At 50.2% G+C, this 15,236-nt stretch overlaps 27 non-coding genes across 27 annotated transcripts; all 27 read left to right on the top strand.

Annotated features, from left to right (window-relative positions):
* Positions 1-195: 195 nt before the first annotated feature.
* Trnak-uuu (transfer RNA lysine (anticodon UUU)) lies at positions 196-268 on the top strand. The gene has a single exon. It is a non-coding gene; the product is annotated as a tRNA-Lys (tRNA).
* Positions 269-406: 138 nt separating this feature from the next.
* Positions 407-488, top strand: Trnas-cga (transfer RNA serine (anticodon CGA)). The gene has a single exon. It is a non-coding gene; the product is annotated as a tRNA-Ser (tRNA).
* A 698-nt stretch (positions 489-1,186) lies between these two features.
* Trnas-uga (transfer RNA serine (anticodon UGA)) lies at positions 1,187-1,268 on the top strand. Its single transcript has one exon. It is a non-coding gene; the product is annotated as a tRNA-Ser (tRNA).
* A 591-nt stretch (positions 1,269-1,859) lies between these two features.
* Trnaf-gaa (transfer RNA phenylalanine (anticodon GAA)) lies at positions 1,860-1,932 on the top strand. The gene has a single exon. It is a non-coding gene; the product is annotated as a tRNA-Phe (tRNA).
* Positions 1,933-2,464: 532 nt separating this feature from the next.
* Trnak-uuu (transfer RNA lysine (anticodon UUU)) lies at positions 2,465-2,537 on the top strand. Its single transcript has one exon. It is a non-coding gene; the product is annotated as a tRNA-Lys (tRNA).
* Positions 2,538-2,675: 138 nt separating this feature from the next.
* Positions 2,676-2,757, top strand: Trnas-cga (transfer RNA serine (anticodon CGA)). Its single transcript has one exon. It is a non-coding gene; the product is annotated as a tRNA-Ser (tRNA).
* A 698-nt stretch (positions 2,758-3,455) lies between these two features.
* Trnas-uga (transfer RNA serine (anticodon UGA)) lies at positions 3,456-3,537 on the top strand. The gene has a single exon. It is a non-coding gene; the product is annotated as a tRNA-Ser (tRNA).
* Positions 3,538-4,128: 591 nt separating this feature from the next.
* On the top strand, positions 4,129-4,201 carry Trnaf-gaa (transfer RNA phenylalanine (anticodon GAA)). The gene has a single exon. It is a non-coding gene; the product is annotated as a tRNA-Phe (tRNA).
* Positions 4,202-4,733: 532 nt separating this feature from the next.
* On the top strand, positions 4,734-4,806 carry Trnak-uuu (transfer RNA lysine (anticodon UUU)). Its single transcript has one exon. It is a non-coding gene; the product is annotated as a tRNA-Lys (tRNA).
* Positions 4,807-4,944: 138 nt separating this feature from the next.
* On the top strand, positions 4,945-5,026 carry Trnas-cga (transfer RNA serine (anticodon CGA)). The gene has a single exon. It is a non-coding gene; the product is annotated as a tRNA-Ser (tRNA).
* A 698-nt stretch (positions 5,027-5,724) lies between these two features.
* Positions 5,725-5,806, top strand: Trnas-uga (transfer RNA serine (anticodon UGA)). Its single transcript has one exon. It is a non-coding gene; the product is annotated as a tRNA-Ser (tRNA).
* Positions 5,807-6,397: 591 nt separating this feature from the next.
* Positions 6,398-6,470, top strand: Trnaf-gaa (transfer RNA phenylalanine (anticodon GAA)). The gene has a single exon. It is a non-coding gene; the product is annotated as a tRNA-Phe (tRNA).
* A 532-nt stretch (positions 6,471-7,002) lies between these two features.
* Trnak-uuu (transfer RNA lysine (anticodon UUU)) lies at positions 7,003-7,075 on the top strand. Its single transcript has one exon. It is a non-coding gene; the product is annotated as a tRNA-Lys (tRNA).
* Positions 7,076-7,213: 138 nt separating this feature from the next.
* Positions 7,214-7,295, top strand: Trnas-cga (transfer RNA serine (anticodon CGA)). Its single transcript has one exon. It is a non-coding gene; the product is annotated as a tRNA-Ser (tRNA).
* Positions 7,296-7,993: 698 nt separating this feature from the next.
* On the top strand, positions 7,994-8,075 carry Trnas-uga (transfer RNA serine (anticodon UGA)). Its single transcript has one exon. It is a non-coding gene; the product is annotated as a tRNA-Ser (tRNA).
* A 591-nt stretch (positions 8,076-8,666) lies between these two features.
* Positions 8,667-8,739, top strand: Trnaf-gaa (transfer RNA phenylalanine (anticodon GAA)). The gene has a single exon. It is a non-coding gene; the product is annotated as a tRNA-Phe (tRNA).
* A 532-nt stretch (positions 8,740-9,271) lies between these two features.
* On the top strand, positions 9,272-9,344 carry Trnak-uuu (transfer RNA lysine (anticodon UUU)). Its single transcript has one exon. It is a non-coding gene; the product is annotated as a tRNA-Lys (tRNA).
* Positions 9,345-9,482: 138 nt separating this feature from the next.
* On the top strand, positions 9,483-9,564 carry Trnas-cga (transfer RNA serine (anticodon CGA)). Its single transcript has one exon. It is a non-coding gene; the product is annotated as a tRNA-Ser (tRNA).
* A 698-nt stretch (positions 9,565-10,262) lies between these two features.
* On the top strand, positions 10,263-10,344 carry Trnas-uga (transfer RNA serine (anticodon UGA)). The gene has a single exon. It is a non-coding gene; the product is annotated as a tRNA-Ser (tRNA).
* A 591-nt stretch (positions 10,345-10,935) lies between these two features.
* Trnaf-gaa (transfer RNA phenylalanine (anticodon GAA)) lies at positions 10,936-11,008 on the top strand. Its single transcript has one exon. It is a non-coding gene; the product is annotated as a tRNA-Phe (tRNA).
* A 532-nt stretch (positions 11,009-11,540) lies between these two features.
* Trnak-uuu (transfer RNA lysine (anticodon UUU)) lies at positions 11,541-11,613 on the top strand. Its single transcript has one exon. It is a non-coding gene; the product is annotated as a tRNA-Lys (tRNA).
* Positions 11,614-11,751: 138 nt separating this feature from the next.
* Trnas-cga (transfer RNA serine (anticodon CGA)) lies at positions 11,752-11,833 on the top strand. Its single transcript has one exon. It is a non-coding gene; the product is annotated as a tRNA-Ser (tRNA).
* A 698-nt stretch (positions 11,834-12,531) lies between these two features.
* Trnas-uga (transfer RNA serine (anticodon UGA)) lies at positions 12,532-12,613 on the top strand. Its single transcript has one exon. It is a non-coding gene; the product is annotated as a tRNA-Ser (tRNA).
* A 591-nt stretch (positions 12,614-13,204) lies between these two features.
* On the top strand, positions 13,205-13,277 carry Trnaf-gaa (transfer RNA phenylalanine (anticodon GAA)). Its single transcript has one exon. It is a non-coding gene; the product is annotated as a tRNA-Phe (tRNA).
* A 532-nt stretch (positions 13,278-13,809) lies between these two features.
* Trnak-uuu (transfer RNA lysine (anticodon UUU)) lies at positions 13,810-13,882 on the top strand. Its single transcript has one exon. It is a non-coding gene; the product is annotated as a tRNA-Lys (tRNA).
* A 138-nt stretch (positions 13,883-14,020) lies between these two features.
* On the top strand, positions 14,021-14,102 carry Trnas-cga (transfer RNA serine (anticodon CGA)). Its single transcript has one exon. It is a non-coding gene; the product is annotated as a tRNA-Ser (tRNA).
* A 698-nt stretch (positions 14,103-14,800) lies between these two features.
* On the top strand, positions 14,801-14,882 carry Trnas-uga (transfer RNA serine (anticodon UGA)). Its single transcript has one exon. It is a non-coding gene; the product is annotated as a tRNA-Ser (tRNA).
* The last annotated feature ends 354 nt before the right edge of the window (positions 14,883-15,236 follow it).

The raw sequence follows: 15,236 nt of genomic DNA, 5'->3' as shown, positions 1-15,236 counted from the left end.
TGAGACGTAACGACTGCTGCAATTTGTTTTTGCGTCGTGTGTCAGTATTCTTTGATAGTCTGTTACGAGCTTAGCACGATAAGTTTGTAGACAGCATCCAGGCGACGTTTTATTAGTTGCAGCGATTGCACAACAGTAAAGGACATGAGCCAATGTATAGTTGTGCATCGTGGAAGGTTTGCTAACGTCCTGTGAGCCCGGGTAGCTCAGCCGGTAGAGCATTAGGCTTTTAACCTAAGGGTCCAGGGTTCAAATCCCTGTCTGGGCGGAAATTTTAATGCTTTGGTAGTGATTCGTCTAGTAGCGGCGGAAACACTACGGAAGAGAATGTAACTACGCCGTTTCCTGCCACCACAGTGCTTTAAACGGTGGCAGTTGCATGTGACGGGAGAGGATTGCGCTCCGCGCAGTCGTGGCCGAGTGGTTAAGGCGTCTGACTCGAAATCAGATTCCCTCTGGGAGCGTAGGTTCGAGTCCTACCGGCTGCGTGCGATTTTGCGTAAAGAAGAGCAAATATTTTCACACGCATGAACGCGGGTGCAAGCCAATGACGCCACTCTCAACAAGACGAAAATTTAAGAATACAGAGTTCCGCGACGGCCGCTGCTTCCTGTGGTTACCGGTTCACCACGCACTGACGCTGGGACTGCAGAAAGCCGTCGCAGGCCCACGAGTGCGCTCCCGTCATTTTCTCGCGCCGACGCCGAGTTTGTGAGTACACACATGTGCTTGGAAGTTTTGGACAGAGCGAACATTCATTTCTTTTTAAGAATCGTAATTCAGTCATTCGAGTGCGGCAAAAGCAATGGTGCAGCGTTTCTTTTCTTAAGATCTCGCAGCTACTTGCAAGTATGTCCACCGCTTAAGACGACAGAAAACTAGCGTCAGCGGTGCGTCAGTGGGAAGTCGGTGAAGTCGCCATTGGAGCCATAAGCCAGTAATTACGACATGTGAATCACTCGCTCATCACGCAGCTGTACGATAGCTCAGTCGGTAGAGCGTTAGGTTTTCAACCAAAGGGTGTTGGGTCCAAGCCTCTGCCTGGGCGAAAATTAATACACTTTCGTAACGGCTAATGTGCTGGCCATGGAAACACTAGAGAAAAGAGTGAGGCCAAGCCGCTTTCTGCCATCGGATTGCTTCTCAAGGTGGCACTTTCACTTGTCGGAAGACGCTTTTGCCACCGGCAGTCGTGGCCGAGTGGTTAAGGCGTCTGACTTGAAATCAGATTCCCTCTGGGAGCGCAGGTTCGAGTCCTGCCGACTGCGAAAATTTTCTCGCTCACAGAAGATGGACGTTCAGCTGCATCCTAGCGGTTGCGTCACTACTAAACACGTGGGTCGCCAGCAATGTGCAGTGTTCTTGGCTACAGGGTGCAGCGCTAAAGTCGCGCCCAGAAGCCACAGCTCATCTCCTCGTCTCGCAGCCGTCCACCAGGTGTCAGTGCAAGTGTCGCCTCTCTGGGCAGTGCAGATGTGTCCATTTTAGCTTGCAGACGATGACGTGCAGCAATTTATGAGCTAGCGCAAGTCAAATGTTTTACCGTGTGTATCTGCTAGATACTGCCTCTCACACGGTGGAGAGGCTCACTCCTTCTTGTGTCTCGTTCTCTGCACACGAGTTGCACGTGGCATCGATATAGCACCGGTTTTCTAGCGTCAGCGAAGTCAATATTACATGAATCGAGTCGACGTGTTTGCTTGTTACGATGATTGAAGCAGAAGAAATGTGTGTGGTGCTTCACTGCATCTGCTGCTCGCCTTTCAGCGTCCCTGTGTCTTATCAGACGAAGACGACTGTGAAATTGGCGACGAGGCAGAGGTTAACGAAGACGTACAAAACAGAGACGTTCCACGTCAGCCGAAATAGCTCAGTTGGGAGAGCGTTAGACTGAAGATCTAAAGGTCCCTGGTTCGATCCCGGGTTTCGGCATGCATTCGTTTTGAAGCTGACGCCAATGGAATTGCTCTGAGTTTGTGATAATGTAACTACCGCCGAGAACAAAAGTGACTCCCTCCTGTAGCTGTTCTGGTTGTCTAGTGCATGCCATAAGAGGAACACAGTAGGCAACTGCCTGGGAAGCAAGAAAATAAAAAAAAAAAATGTCCTACCGACTGCGTTCCCTTTTTTGTGTCAGGACGTGAAGAACGTCTCCAACGGAACTGTGAAATGAGCGAAAGCGTGGGAAACATTGCATTCAAAATGCTTGTGAATTTTCGAGTTGCCCAGTGAGTGTCAACAAAACACGTAAATCCTCTGCTCCAACGCATGAGACGTAACGACTGCTGCAATTTGTTTTTGCGTCGTGTGTCAGTATTCTTTGATAGTCTGTTACGAGCTTAGCACGATAAGTTTGTAGACAGCATCCAGGCGACGTTTTATTAGTTGCAGCGATTGCACAACAGTAAAGGACATGAGCCAATGTATAGTTGTGCATCGTGGAAGGTTTGCTAACGTCCTGTGAGCCCGGGTAGCTCAGCCGGTAGAGCATTAGGCTTTTAACCTAAGGGTCCAGGGTTCAAATCCCTGTCTGGGCGGAAATTTTAATGCTTTGGTAGTGATTCGTCTAGTAGCGGCGGAAACACTACGGAAGAGAATGTAACTACGCCGTTTCCTGCCACCACAGTGCTTTAAACGGTGGCAGTTGCATGTGACGGGAGAGGATTGCGCTCCGCGCAGTCGTGGCCGAGTGGTTAAGGCGTCTGACTCGAAATCAGATTCCCTCTGGGAGCGTAGGTTCGAGTCCTACCGGCTGCGTGCGATTTTGCGTAAAGAAGAGCAAATATTTTCACACGCATGAACGCGGGTGCAAGCCAATGACGCCACTCTCAACAAGACGAAAATTTAAGAATACAGAGTTCCGCGACGGCCGCTGCTTCCTGTGGTTACCGGTTCACCACGCACTGACGCTGGGACTGCAGAAAGCCGTCGCAGGCCCACGAGTGCGCTCCCGTCATTTTCTCGCGCCGACGCCGAGTTTGTGAGTACACACATGTGCTTGGAAGTTTTGGACAGAGCGAACATTCATTTCTTTTTAAGAATCGTAATTCAGTCATTCGAGTGCGGCAAAAGCAATGGTGCAGCGTTTCTTTTCTTAAGATCTCGCAGCTACTTGCAAGTATGTCCACCGCTTAAGACGACAGAAAACTAGCGTCAGCGGTGCGTCAGTGGGAAGTCGGTGAAGTCGCCATTGGAGCCATAAGCCAGTAATTACGACATGTGAATCACTCGCTCATCACGCAGCTGTACGATAGCTCAGTCGGTAGAGCGTTAGGTTTTCAACCAAAGGGTGTTGGGTCCAAGCCTCTGCCTGGGCGAAAATTAATACACTTTCGTAACGGCTAATGTGCTGGCCATGGAAACACTAGAGAAAAGAGTGAGGCCAAGCCGCTTTCTGCCATCGGATTGCTTCTCAAGGTGGCACTTTCACTTGTCGGAAGACGCTTTTGCCACCGGCAGTCGTGGCCGAGTGGTTAAGGCGTCTGACTTGAAATCAGATTCCCTCTGGGAGCGCAGGTTCGAGTCCTGCCGACTGCGAAAATTTTCTCGCTCACAGAAGATGGACGTTCAGCTGCATCCTAGCGGTTGCGTCACTACTAAACACGTGGGTCGCCAGCAATGTGCAGTGTTCTTGGCTACAGGGTGCAGCGCTAAAGTCGCGCCCAGAAGCCACAGCTCATCTCCTCGTCTCGCAGCCGTCCACCAGGTGTCAGTGCAAGTGTCGCCTCTCTGGGCAGTGCAGATGTGTCCATTTTAGCTTGCAGACGATGACGTGCAGCAATTTATGAGCTAGCGCAAGTCAAATGTTTTACCGTGTGTATCTGCTAGATACTGCCTCTCACACGGTGGAGAGGCTCACTCCTTCTTGTGTCTCGTTCTCTGCACACGAGTTGCACGTGGCATCGATATAGCACCGGTTTTCTAGCGTCAGCGAAGTCAATATTACATGAATCGAGTCGACGTGTTTGCTTGTTACGATGATTGAAGCAGAAGAAATGTGTGTGGTGCTTCACTGCATCTGCTGCTCGCCTTTCAGCGTCCCTGTGTCTTATCAGACGAAGACGACTGTGAAATTGGCGACGAGGCAGAGGTTAACGAAGACGTACAAAACAGAGACGTTCCACGTCAGCCGAAATAGCTCAGTTGGGAGAGCGTTAGACTGAAGATCTAAAGGTCCCTGGTTCGATCCCGGGTTTCGGCATGCATTCGTTTTGAAGCTGACGCCAATGGAATTGCTCTGAGTTTGTGATAATGTAACTACCGCCGAGAACAAAAGTGACTCCCTCCTGTAGCTGTTCTGGTTGTCTAGTGCATGCCATAAGAGGAACACAGTAGGCAACTGCCTGGGAAGCAAGAAAATAAAAAAAAAAAATGTCCTACCGACTGCGTTCCCTTTTTTGTGTCAGGACGTGAAGAACGTCTCCAACGGAACTGTGAAATGAGCGAAAGCGTGGGAAACATTGCATTCAAAATGCTTGTGAATTTTCGAGTTGCCCAGTGAGTGTCAACAAAACACGTAAATCCTCTGCTCCAACGCATGAGACGTAACGACTGCTGCAATTTGTTTTTGCGTCGTGTGTCAGTATTCTTTGATAGTCTGTTACGAGCTTAGCACGATAAGTTTGTAGACAGCATCCAGGCGACGTTTTATTAGTTGCAGCGATTGCACAACAGTAAAGGACATGAGCCAATGTATAGTTGTGCATCGTGGAAGGTTTGCTAACGTCCTGTGAGCCCGGGTAGCTCAGCCGGTAGAGCATTAGGCTTTTAACCTAAGGGTCCAGGGTTCAAATCCCTGTCTGGGCGGAAATTTTAATGCTTTGGTAGTGATTCGTCTAGTAGCGGCGGAAACACTACGGAAGAGAATGTAACTACGCCGTTTCCTGCCACCACAGTGCTTTAAACGGTGGCAGTTGCATGTGACGGGAGAGGATTGCGCTCCGCGCAGTCGTGGCCGAGTGGTTAAGGCGTCTGACTCGAAATCAGATTCCCTCTGGGAGCGTAGGTTCGAGTCCTACCGGCTGCGTGCGATTTTGCGTAAAGAAGAGCAAATATTTTCACACGCATGAACGCGGGTGCAAGCCAATGACGCCACTCTCAACAAGACGAAAATTTAAGAATACAGAGTTCCGCGACGGCCGCTGCTTCCTGTGGTTACCGGTTCACCACGCACTGACGCTGGGACTGCAGAAAGCCGTCGCAGGCCCACGAGTGCGCTCCCGTCATTTTCTCGCGCCGACGCCGAGTTTGTGAGTACACACATGTGCTTGGAAGTTTTGGACAGAGCGAACATTCATTTCTTTTTAAGAATCGTAATTCAGTCATTCGAGTGCGGCAAAAGCAATGGTGCAGCGTTTCTTTTCTTAAGATCTCGCAGCTACTTGCAAGTATGTCCACCGCTTAAGACGACAGAAAACTAGCGTCAGCGGTGCGTCAGTGGGAAGTCGGTGAAGTCGCCATTGGAGCCATAAGCCAGTAATTACGACATGTGAATCACTCGCTCATCACGCAGCTGTACGATAGCTCAGTCGGTAGAGCGTTAGGTTTTCAACCAAAGGGTGTTGGGTCCAAGCCTCTGCCTGGGCGAAAATTAATACACTTTCGTAACGGCTAATGTGCTGGCCATGGAAACACTAGAGAAAAGAGTGAGGCCAAGCCGCTTTCTGCCATCGGATTGCTTCTCAAGGTGGCACTTTCACTTGTCGGAAGACGCTTTTGCCACCGGCAGTCGTGGCCGAGTGGTTAAGGCGTCTGACTTGAAATCAGATTCCCTCTGGGAGCGCAGGTTCGAGTCCTGCCGACTGCGAAAATTTTCTCGCTCACAGAAGATGGACGTTCAGCTGCATCCTAGCGGTTGCGTCACTACTAAACACGTGGGTCGCCAGCAATGTGCAGTGTTCTTGGCTACAGGGTGCAGCGCTAAAGTCGCGCCCAGAAGCCACAGCTCATCTCCTCGTCTCGCAGCCGTCCACCAGGTGTCAGTGCAAGTGTCGCCTCTCTGGGCAGTGCAGATGTGTCCATTTTAGCTTGCAGACGATGACGTGCAGCAATTTATGAGCTAGCGCAAGTCAAATGTTTTACCGTGTGTATCTGCTAGATACTGCCTCTCACACGGTGGAGAGGCTCACTCCTTCTTGTGTCTCGTTCTCTGCACACGAGTTGCACGTGGCATCGATATAGCACCGGTTTTCTAGCGTCAGCGAAGTCAATATTACATGAATCGAGTCGACGTGTTTGCTTGTTACGATGATTGAAGCAGAAGAAATGTGTGTGGTGCTTCACTGCATCTGCTGCTCGCCTTTCAGCGTCCCTGTGTCTTATCAGACGAAGACGACTGTGAAATTGGCGACGAGGCAGAGGTTAACGAAGACGTACAAAACAGAGACGTTCCACGTCAGCCGAAATAGCTCAGTTGGGAGAGCGTTAGACTGAAGATCTAAAGGTCCCTGGTTCGATCCCGGGTTTCGGCATGCATTCGTTTTGAAGCTGACGCCAATGGAATTGCTCTGAGTTTGTGATAATGTAACTACCGCCGAGAACAAAAGTGACTCCCTCCTGTAGCTGTTCTGGTTGTCTAGTGCATGCCATAAGAGGAACACAGTAGGCAACTGCCTGGGAAGCAAGAAAATAAAAAAAAAAAATGTCCTACCGACTGCGTTCCCTTTTTTGTGTCAGGACGTGAAGAACGTCTCCAACGGAACTGTGAAATGAGCGAAAGCGTGGGAAACATTGCATTCAAAATGCTTGTGAATTTTCGAGTTGCCCAGTGAGTGTCAACAAAACACGTAAATCCTCTGCTCCAACGCATGAGACGTAACGACTGCTGCAATTTGTTTTTGCGTCGTGTGTCAGTATTCTTTGATAGTCTGTTACGAGCTTAGCACGATAAGTTTGTAGACAGCATCCAGGCGACGTTTTATTAGTTGCAGCGATTGCACAACAGTAAAGGACATGAGCCAATGTATAGTTGTGCATCGTGGAAGGTTTGCTAACGTCCTGTGAGCCCGGGTAGCTCAGCCGGTAGAGCATTAGGCTTTTAACCTAAGGGTCCAGGGTTCAAATCCCTGTCTGGGCGGAAATTTTAATGCTTTGGTAGTGATTCGTCTAGTAGCGGCGGAAACACTACGGAAGAGAATGTAACTACGCCGTTTCCTGCCACCACAGTGCTTTAAACGGTGGCAGTTGCATGTGACGGGAGAGGATTGCGCTCCGCGCAGTCGTGGCCGAGTGGTTAAGGCGTCTGACTCGAAATCAGATTCCCTCTGGGAGCGTAGGTTCGAGTCCTACCGGCTGCGTGCGATTTTGCGTAAAGAAGAGCAAATATTTTCACACGCATGAACGCGGGTGCAAGCCAATGACGCCACTCTCAACAAGACGAAAATTTAAGAATACAGAGTTCCGCGACGGCCGCTGCTTCCTGTGGTTACCGGTTCACCACGCACTGACGCTGGGACTGCAGAAAGCCGTCGCAGGCCCACGAGTGCGCTCCCGTCATTTTCTCGCGCCGACGCCGAGTTTGTGAGTACACACATGTGCTTGGAAGTTTTGGACAGAGCGAACATTCATTTCTTTTTAAGAATCGTAATTCAGTCATTCGAGTGCGGCAAAAGCAATGGTGCAGCGTTTCTTTTCTTAAGATCTCGCAGCTACTTGCAAGTATGTCCACCGCTTAAGACGACAGAAAACTAGCGTCAGCGGTGCGTCAGTGGGAAGTCGGTGAAGTCGCCATTGGAGCCATAAGCCAGTAATTACGACATGTGAATCACTCGCTCATCACGCAGCTGTACGATAGCTCAGTCGGTAGAGCGTTAGGTTTTCAACCAAAGGGTGTTGGGTCCAAGCCTCTGCCTGGGCGAAAATTAATACACTTTCGTAACGGCTAATGTGCTGGCCATGGAAACACTAGAGAAAAGAGTGAGGCCAAGCCGCTTTCTGCCATCGGATTGCTTCTCAAGGTGGCACTTTCACTTGTCGGAAGACGCTTTTGCCACCGGCAGTCGTGGCCGAGTGGTTAAGGCGTCTGACTTGAAATCAGATTCCCTCTGGGAGCGCAGGTTCGAGTCCTGCCGACTGCGAAAATTTTCTCGCTCACAGAAGATGGACGTTCAGCTGCATCCTAGCGGTTGCGTCACTACTAAACACGTGGGTCGCCAGCAATGTGCAGTGTTCTTGGCTACAGGGTGCAGCGCTAAAGTCGCGCCCAGAAGCCACAGCTCATCTCCTCGTCTCGCAGCCGTCCACCAGGTGTCAGTGCAAGTGTCGCCTCTCTGGGCAGTGCAGATGTGTCCATTTTAGCTTGCAGACGATGACGTGCAGCAATTTATGAGCTAGCGCAAGTCAAATGTTTTACCGTGTGTATCTGCTAGATACTGCCTCTCACACGGTGGAGAGGCTCACTCCTTCTTGTGTCTCGTTCTCTGCACACGAGTTGCACGTGGCATCGATATAGCACCGGTTTTCTAGCGTCAGCGAAGTCAATATTACATGAATCGAGTCGACGTGTTTGCTTGTTACGATGATTGAAGCAGAAGAAATGTGTGTGGTGCTTCACTGCATCTGCTGCTCGCCTTTCAGCGTCCCTGTGTCTTATCAGACGAAGACGACTGTGAAATTGGCGACGAGGCAGAGGTTAACGAAGACGTACAAAACAGAGACGTTCCACGTCAGCCGAAATAGCTCAGTTGGGAGAGCGTTAGACTGAAGATCTAAAGGTCCCTGGTTCGATCCCGGGTTTCGGCATGCATTCGTTTTGAAGCTGACGCCAATGGAATTGCTCTGAGTTTGTGATAATGTAACTACCGCCGAGAACAAAAGTGACTCCCTCCTGTAGCTGTTCTGGTTGTCTAGTGCATGCCATAAGAGGAACACAGTAGGCAACTGCCTGGGAAGCAAGAAAATAAAAAAAAAAAATGTCCTACCGACTGCGTTCCCTTTTTTGTGTCAGGACGTGAAGAACGTCTCCAACGGAACTGTGAAATGAGCGAAAGCGTGGGAAACATTGCATTCAAAATGCTTGTGAATTTTCGAGTTGCCCAGTGAGTGTCAACAAAACACGTAAATCCTCTGCTCCAACGCATGAGACGTAACGACTGCTGCAATTTGTTTTTGCGTCGTGTGTCAGTATTCTTTGATAGTCTGTTACGAGCTTAGCACGATAAGTTTGTAGACAGCATCCAGGCGACGTTTTATTAGTTGCAGCGATTGCACAACAGTAAAGGACATGAGCCAATGTATAGTTGTGCATCGTGGAAGGTTTGCTAACGTCCTGTGAGCCCGGGTAGCTCAGCCGGTAGAGCATTAGGCTTTTAACCTAAGGGTCCAGGGTTCAAATCCCTGTCTGGGCGGAAATTTTAATGCTTTGGTAGTGATTCGTCTAGTAGCGGCGGAAACACTACGGAAGAGAATGTAACTACGCCGTTTCCTGCCACCACAGTGCTTTAAACGGTGGCAGTTGCATGTGACGGGAGAGGATTGCGCTCCGCGCAGTCGTGGCCGAGTGGTTAAGGCGTCTGACTCGAAATCAGATTCCCTCTGGGAGCGTAGGTTCGAGTCCTACCGGCTGCGTGCGATTTTGCGTAAAGAAGAGCAAATATTTTCACACGCATGAACGCGGGTGCAAGCCAATGACGCCACTCTCAACAAGACGAAAATTTAAGAATACAGAGTTCCGCGACGGCCGCTGCTTCCTGTGGTTACCGGTTCACCACGCACTGACGCTGGGACTGCAGAAAGCCGTCGCAGGCCCACGAGTGCGCTCCCGTCATTTTCTCGCGCCGACGCCGAGTTTGTGAGTACACACATGTGCTTGGAAGTTTTGGACAGAGCGAACATTCATTTCTTTTTAAGAATCGTAATTCAGTCATTCGAGTGCGGCAAAAGCAATGGTGCAGCGTTTCTTTTCTTAAGATCTCGCAGCTACTTGCAAGTATGTCCACCGCTTAAGACGACAGAAAACTAGCGTCAGCGGTGCGTCAGTGGGAAGTCGGTGAAGTCGCCATTGGAGCCATAAGCCAGTAATTACGACATGTGAATCACTCGCTCATCACGCAGCTGTACGATAGCTCAGTCGGTAGAGCGTTAGGTTTTCAACCAAAGGGTGTTGGGTCCAAGCCTCTGCCTGGGCGAAAATTAATACACTTTCGTAACGGCTAATGTGCTGGCCATGGAAACACTAGAGAAAAGAGTGAGGCCAAGCCGCTTTCTGCCATCGGATTGCTTCTCAAGGTGGCACTTTCACTTGTCGGAAGACGCTTTTGCCACCGGCAGTCGTGGCCGAGTGGTTAAGGCGTCTGACTTGAAATCAGATTCCCTCTGGGAGCGCAGGTTCGAGTCCTGCCGACTGCGAAAATTTTCTCGCTCACAGAAGATGGACGTTCAGCTGCATCCTAGCGGTTGCGTCACTACTAAACACGTGGGTCGCCAGCAATGTGCAGTGTTCTTGGCTACAGGGTGCAGCGCTAAAGTCGCGCCCAGAAGCCACAGCTCATCTCCTCGTCTCGCAGCCGTCCACCAGGTGTCAGTGCAAGTGTCGCCTCTCTGGGCAGTGCAGATGTGTCCATTTTAGCTTGCAGACGATGACGTGCAGCAATTTATGAGCTAGCGCAAGTCAAATGTTTTACCGTGTGTATCTGCTAGATACTGCCTCTCACACGGTGGAGAGGCTCACTCCTTCTTGTGTCTCGTTCTCTGCACACGAGTTGCACGTGGCATCGATATAGCACCGGTTTTCTAGCGTCAGCGAAGTCAATATTACATGAATCGAGTCGACGTGTTTGCTTGTTACGATGATTGAAGCAGAAGAAATGTGTGTGGTGCTTCACTGCATCTGCTGCTCGCCTTTCAGCGTCCCTGTGTCTTATCAGACGAAGACGACTGTGAAATTGGCGACGAGGCAGAGGTTAACGAAGACGTACAAAACAGAGACGTTCCACGTCAGCCGAAATAGCTCAGTTGGGAGAGCGTTAGACTGAAGATCTAAAGGTCCCTGGTTCGATCCCGGGTTTCGGCATGCATTCGTTTTGAAGCTGACGCCAATGGAATTGCTCTGAGTTTGTGATAATGTAACTACCGCCGAGAACAAAAGTGACTCCCTCCTGTAGCTGTTCTGGTTGTCTAGTGCATGCCATAAGAGGAACACAGTAGGCAACTGCCTGGGAAGCAAGAAAATAAAAAAAAAAAATGTCCTACCGACTGCGTTCCCTTTTTTGTGTCAGGACGTGAAGAACGTCTCCAACGGAACTGTGAAATGAGCGAAAGCGTGGGAAACATTGCATTCAAAATGCTTGTGAATTTTCGAGTTGCCCAGTGAGTGTCAACAAAACACGTAAATCCTCTGCTCCAACGCATGAGACGTAACGACTGCTGCAATTTGTTTTTGCGTCGTGTGTCAGTATTCTTTGATAGTCTGTTACGAGCTTAGCACGATAAGTTTGTAGACAGCATCCAGGCGACGTTTTATTAGTTGCAGCGATTGCACAACAGTAAAGGACATGAGCCAATGTATAGTTGTGCATCGTGGAAGGTTTGCTAACGTCCTGTGAGCCCGGGTAGCTCAGCCGGTAGAGCATTAGGCTTTTAACCTAAGGGTCCAGGGTTCAAATCCCTGTCTGGGCGGAAATTTTAATGCTTTGGTAGTGATTCGTCTAGTAGCGGCGGAAACACTACGGAAGAGAATGTAACTACGCCGTTTCCTGCCACCACAGTGCTTTAAACGGTGGCAGTTGCATGTGACGGGAGAGGATTGCGCTCCGCGCAGTCGTGGCCGAGTGGTTAAGGCGTCTGACTCGAAATCAGATTCCCTCTGGGAGCGTAGGTTCGAGTCCTACCGGCTGCGTGCGATTTTGCGTAAAGAAGAGCAAATATTTTCACACGCATGAACGCGGGTGCAAGCCAATGACGCCACTCTCAACAAGACGAAAATTTAAGAATACAGAGTTCCGCGACGGCCGCTGCTTCCTGTGGTTACCGGTTCACCACGCACTGACGCTGGGACTGCAGAAAGCCGTCGCAGGCCCACGAGTGCGCTCCCGTCATTTTCTCGCGCCGACGCCGAGTTTGTGAGTACACACATGTGCTTGGAAGTTTTGGACAGAGCGAACATTCATTTCTTTTTAAGAATCGTAATTCAGTCATTCGAGTGCGGCAAAAGCAATGGTGCAGCGTTTCTTTTCTTAAGATCTCGCAGCTACTTGCAAGTATGTCCACCGCTTAAGACGACAGAAAACTAGCGTCAGCGGTGCGTCAGTGGGAAGTCGGTGAAGTCGCCATTGGAGCCATAAGCCAGTAATTACGACATGTGAATCACTCGCTCATCACGCAGCTGTACGATAGCTCAGTCGGTAGAGCGTTAGGTTTTCAACCAAAGGGTGTTGGGTCCAAGCCTCTGCCTGGGCGAAAATTAATACACTTTCGTAACGGCTAATGTGCTGGCCATGGAAACACTAGAGAACAGAGTGAGGCCAAGCCGCTTTCTGCCATCGGATTGCTTCTCAAGGTGGCACTTTCACTTGTCGGAAGACGCTTTTGCCACCGGCAGTCGTGGCCGAGTGGTTAAGGCGTCTGACTTGAAATCAGATTCCCTCTGGGAGCGCAGGTTCGAGTCCTGCCGACTGCGAAAATTTTCTCGCTCACAGAAGATGGACGTTCAGCTGCATCCTAGCGGTTGCGTCACTACTAAACACGTGGGTCGCCAGCAATGTGCAGTGTTCTTGGCTACAGGGTGCAGCGCTAAAGTCGCGCCCAGAAGCCACAGCTCATCTCCTCGTCTCGCAGCCGTCCACCAGGTGTCAGTGCAAGTGTCGCCTCTCTGGGCAGTGCAGATGTGTCCATTTTAGCTTGCAGACGATGACGTGCAGCAATTTATGAGCTAGCGCAAGTCAAATGTTTTACCGTGTGTATCTGCTAGATACTGCCTCTCACACGGTGGAGAGGCTCACTCCTTCTTGTGTCTCGTTCTCTGCACACGAGTTGCACGTGGCATCGATATAGCACCGGTTTTCTAGCGTCAGCGAAGTCAATATTACATGAATCGAGTCGACGTGTTTGCTTGTTACGATGATTGAAGCAGAAGAAATGTGTGTGGTGCTTCACTGCATCTGCTGCTCGCCTTTCAGCGTCCCTGTGTCTTATCAGACGAAGACGACTGTGAAATTGGCGACGAGGCAGAGGTTAACGAAGACGTACAAAACAGAGACGTTCCACGTCAGCCGAAATAGCTCAGTTGGGAGAGCGTTAGACTGAAGATCTAAAGGTCCCTGGTTCGATCCCGGGTTTCGGCATGCATTCGTTTTGAAGCTGACGCCAATGGAATTGCTCTGAGTTTGTGATAATGTAACTACCGCCGAGAACAAAAGTGACTCCCTCCTGTAGCTGTTCTGGTTGTCTAGTGCATGCCATAAGAGGAACACAGTAGGCAACTGCCTGGGAAGCAAGAAAATAAAAAAAAAAAATGTCCTACCGACTGCGTTCCCTTTTTTGTGTCAGGACGTGAAGAACGTCTCCAACGGAACTGTGAAATGAGCGAAAGCGTGGGAAACATTGCATTCAAAATGCTTGTGAATTTTCGAGTTGCCCAGTGAGTGTCAACAAAACACGTAAATCCTCTGCTCCAACGCATGAGACGTAACGACTGCTGCAATTTGTTTTTGCGTCGTGTGTCAGTATTCTTTGATAGTCTGTTACGAGCTTAGCACGATAAGTTTGTAGACAGCATCCAGGCGACGTTTTATTAGTTGCAGCGATTGCACAACAGTAAAGGACATGAGCCAATGTATAGTTGTGCATCGTGGAAGGTTTGCTAACGTCCTGTGAGCCCGGGTAGCTCAGCCGGTAGAGCATTAGGCTTTTAACCTAAGGGTCCAGGGTTCAAATCCCTGTCTGGGCGGAAATTTTAATGCTTTGGTAGTGATTCGTCTAGTAGCGGCGGAAACACTACGGAAGAGAATGTAACTACGCCGTTTCCTGCCACCACAGTGCTTTAAACGGTGGCAGTTGCATGTGACGGGAGAGGATTGCGCTCCGCGCAGTCGTGGCCGAGTGGTTAAGGCGTCTGACTCGAAATCAGATTCCCTCTGGGAGCGTAGGTTCGAGTCCTACCGGCTGCGTGCGATTTTGCGTAAAGAAGAGCAAATATTTTCACACGCATGAACGCGGGTGCAAGCCAATGACGCCACTCTCAACAAGACGAAAATTTAAGAATACAGAGTTCCGCGACGGCCGCTGCTTCCTGTGGTTACCGGTTCACCACGCACTGACGCTGGGACTGCAGAAAGCCGTCGCAGGCCCACGAGTGCGCTCCCGTCATTTTCTCGCGCCGACGCCGAGTTTGTGAGTACACACATGTGCTTGGAAGTTTTGGACAGAGCGAACATTCATTTCTTTTTAAGAATCGTAATTCAGTCATTCGAGTGCGGCAAAAGCAATGGTGCAGCGTTTCTTTTCTTAAGATCTCGCAGCTACTTGCAAGTATGTCCACCGCTTAAGACGACAGAAAACTAGCGTCAGCGGTGCGTCAGTGGGAAGTCGGTGAAGTCGCCATTGGAGCCATAAGCCAGTAATTACGACATGTGAATCACTCGCTCATCACGCAGCTGTACGATAGCTCAGTCGGTAGAGCGTTAGGTTTTCAACCAAAGGGTGTTGGGTCCAAGCCTCTGCCTGGGCGAAAATTAATACACTTTCGTAACGGCTAATGTGCTGGCCATGGAAACACTAGAGAAAAGAGTGAGGCCAAGCCGCTTTCTGCCATCGGATTGCTTCTCAAGGTGGCACTTTCACTTGTCGGAAGACGCTTTTGCCACCGGCAGTCGTGGCCGAGTGGTTAAGGCGTCTGACTTGAAATCAGATTCCCTCTGGGAGCGCAGGTTCGAGTCCTGCCGACTGCGAAAATTTTCTCGCTCACAGAAGATGGACGTTCAGCTGCATCCTAGCGGTTGCGTCACTACTAAACACGTGGGTCGCCAGCAATGTGCAGTGTTCTTGGCTACAGGGTGCAGCGCTAAAGTCGCGCCCAGAAGCCACAGCTCATCTCCTCGTCTCGCAGCCGTCCACCAGGTGTCAGTGCAAGTGTCGCCTCTCTGGGCAGTGCAGATGTGTCCATTTTAGCTTGCAGACGATGACGTGCAGCAATTTATGAGCTAGCGCAAGTCAAATGTTTTACCGTGTGTATCTGCTAGATACTGCCTCTCACACGGTGGAGAGGCTCACTCCTTCTTGTGTCTCGTTCTCTGCACACGAGT

The sequence above is a fragment of the Schistocerca nitens genome, unplaced genomic scaffold (assembly GCF_023898315.1).
Source record: "Schistocerca nitens isolate TAMUIC-IGC-003100 unplaced genomic scaffold, iqSchNite1.1 HiC_scaffold_219, whole genome shotgun sequence".
Classification (NCBI taxonomy): Eukaryota; Metazoa; Arthropoda; class Insecta; order Orthoptera; family Acrididae; genus Schistocerca; species Schistocerca nitens.
This window is presented reverse-complemented; position numbering and strand designations above follow the sequence as displayed.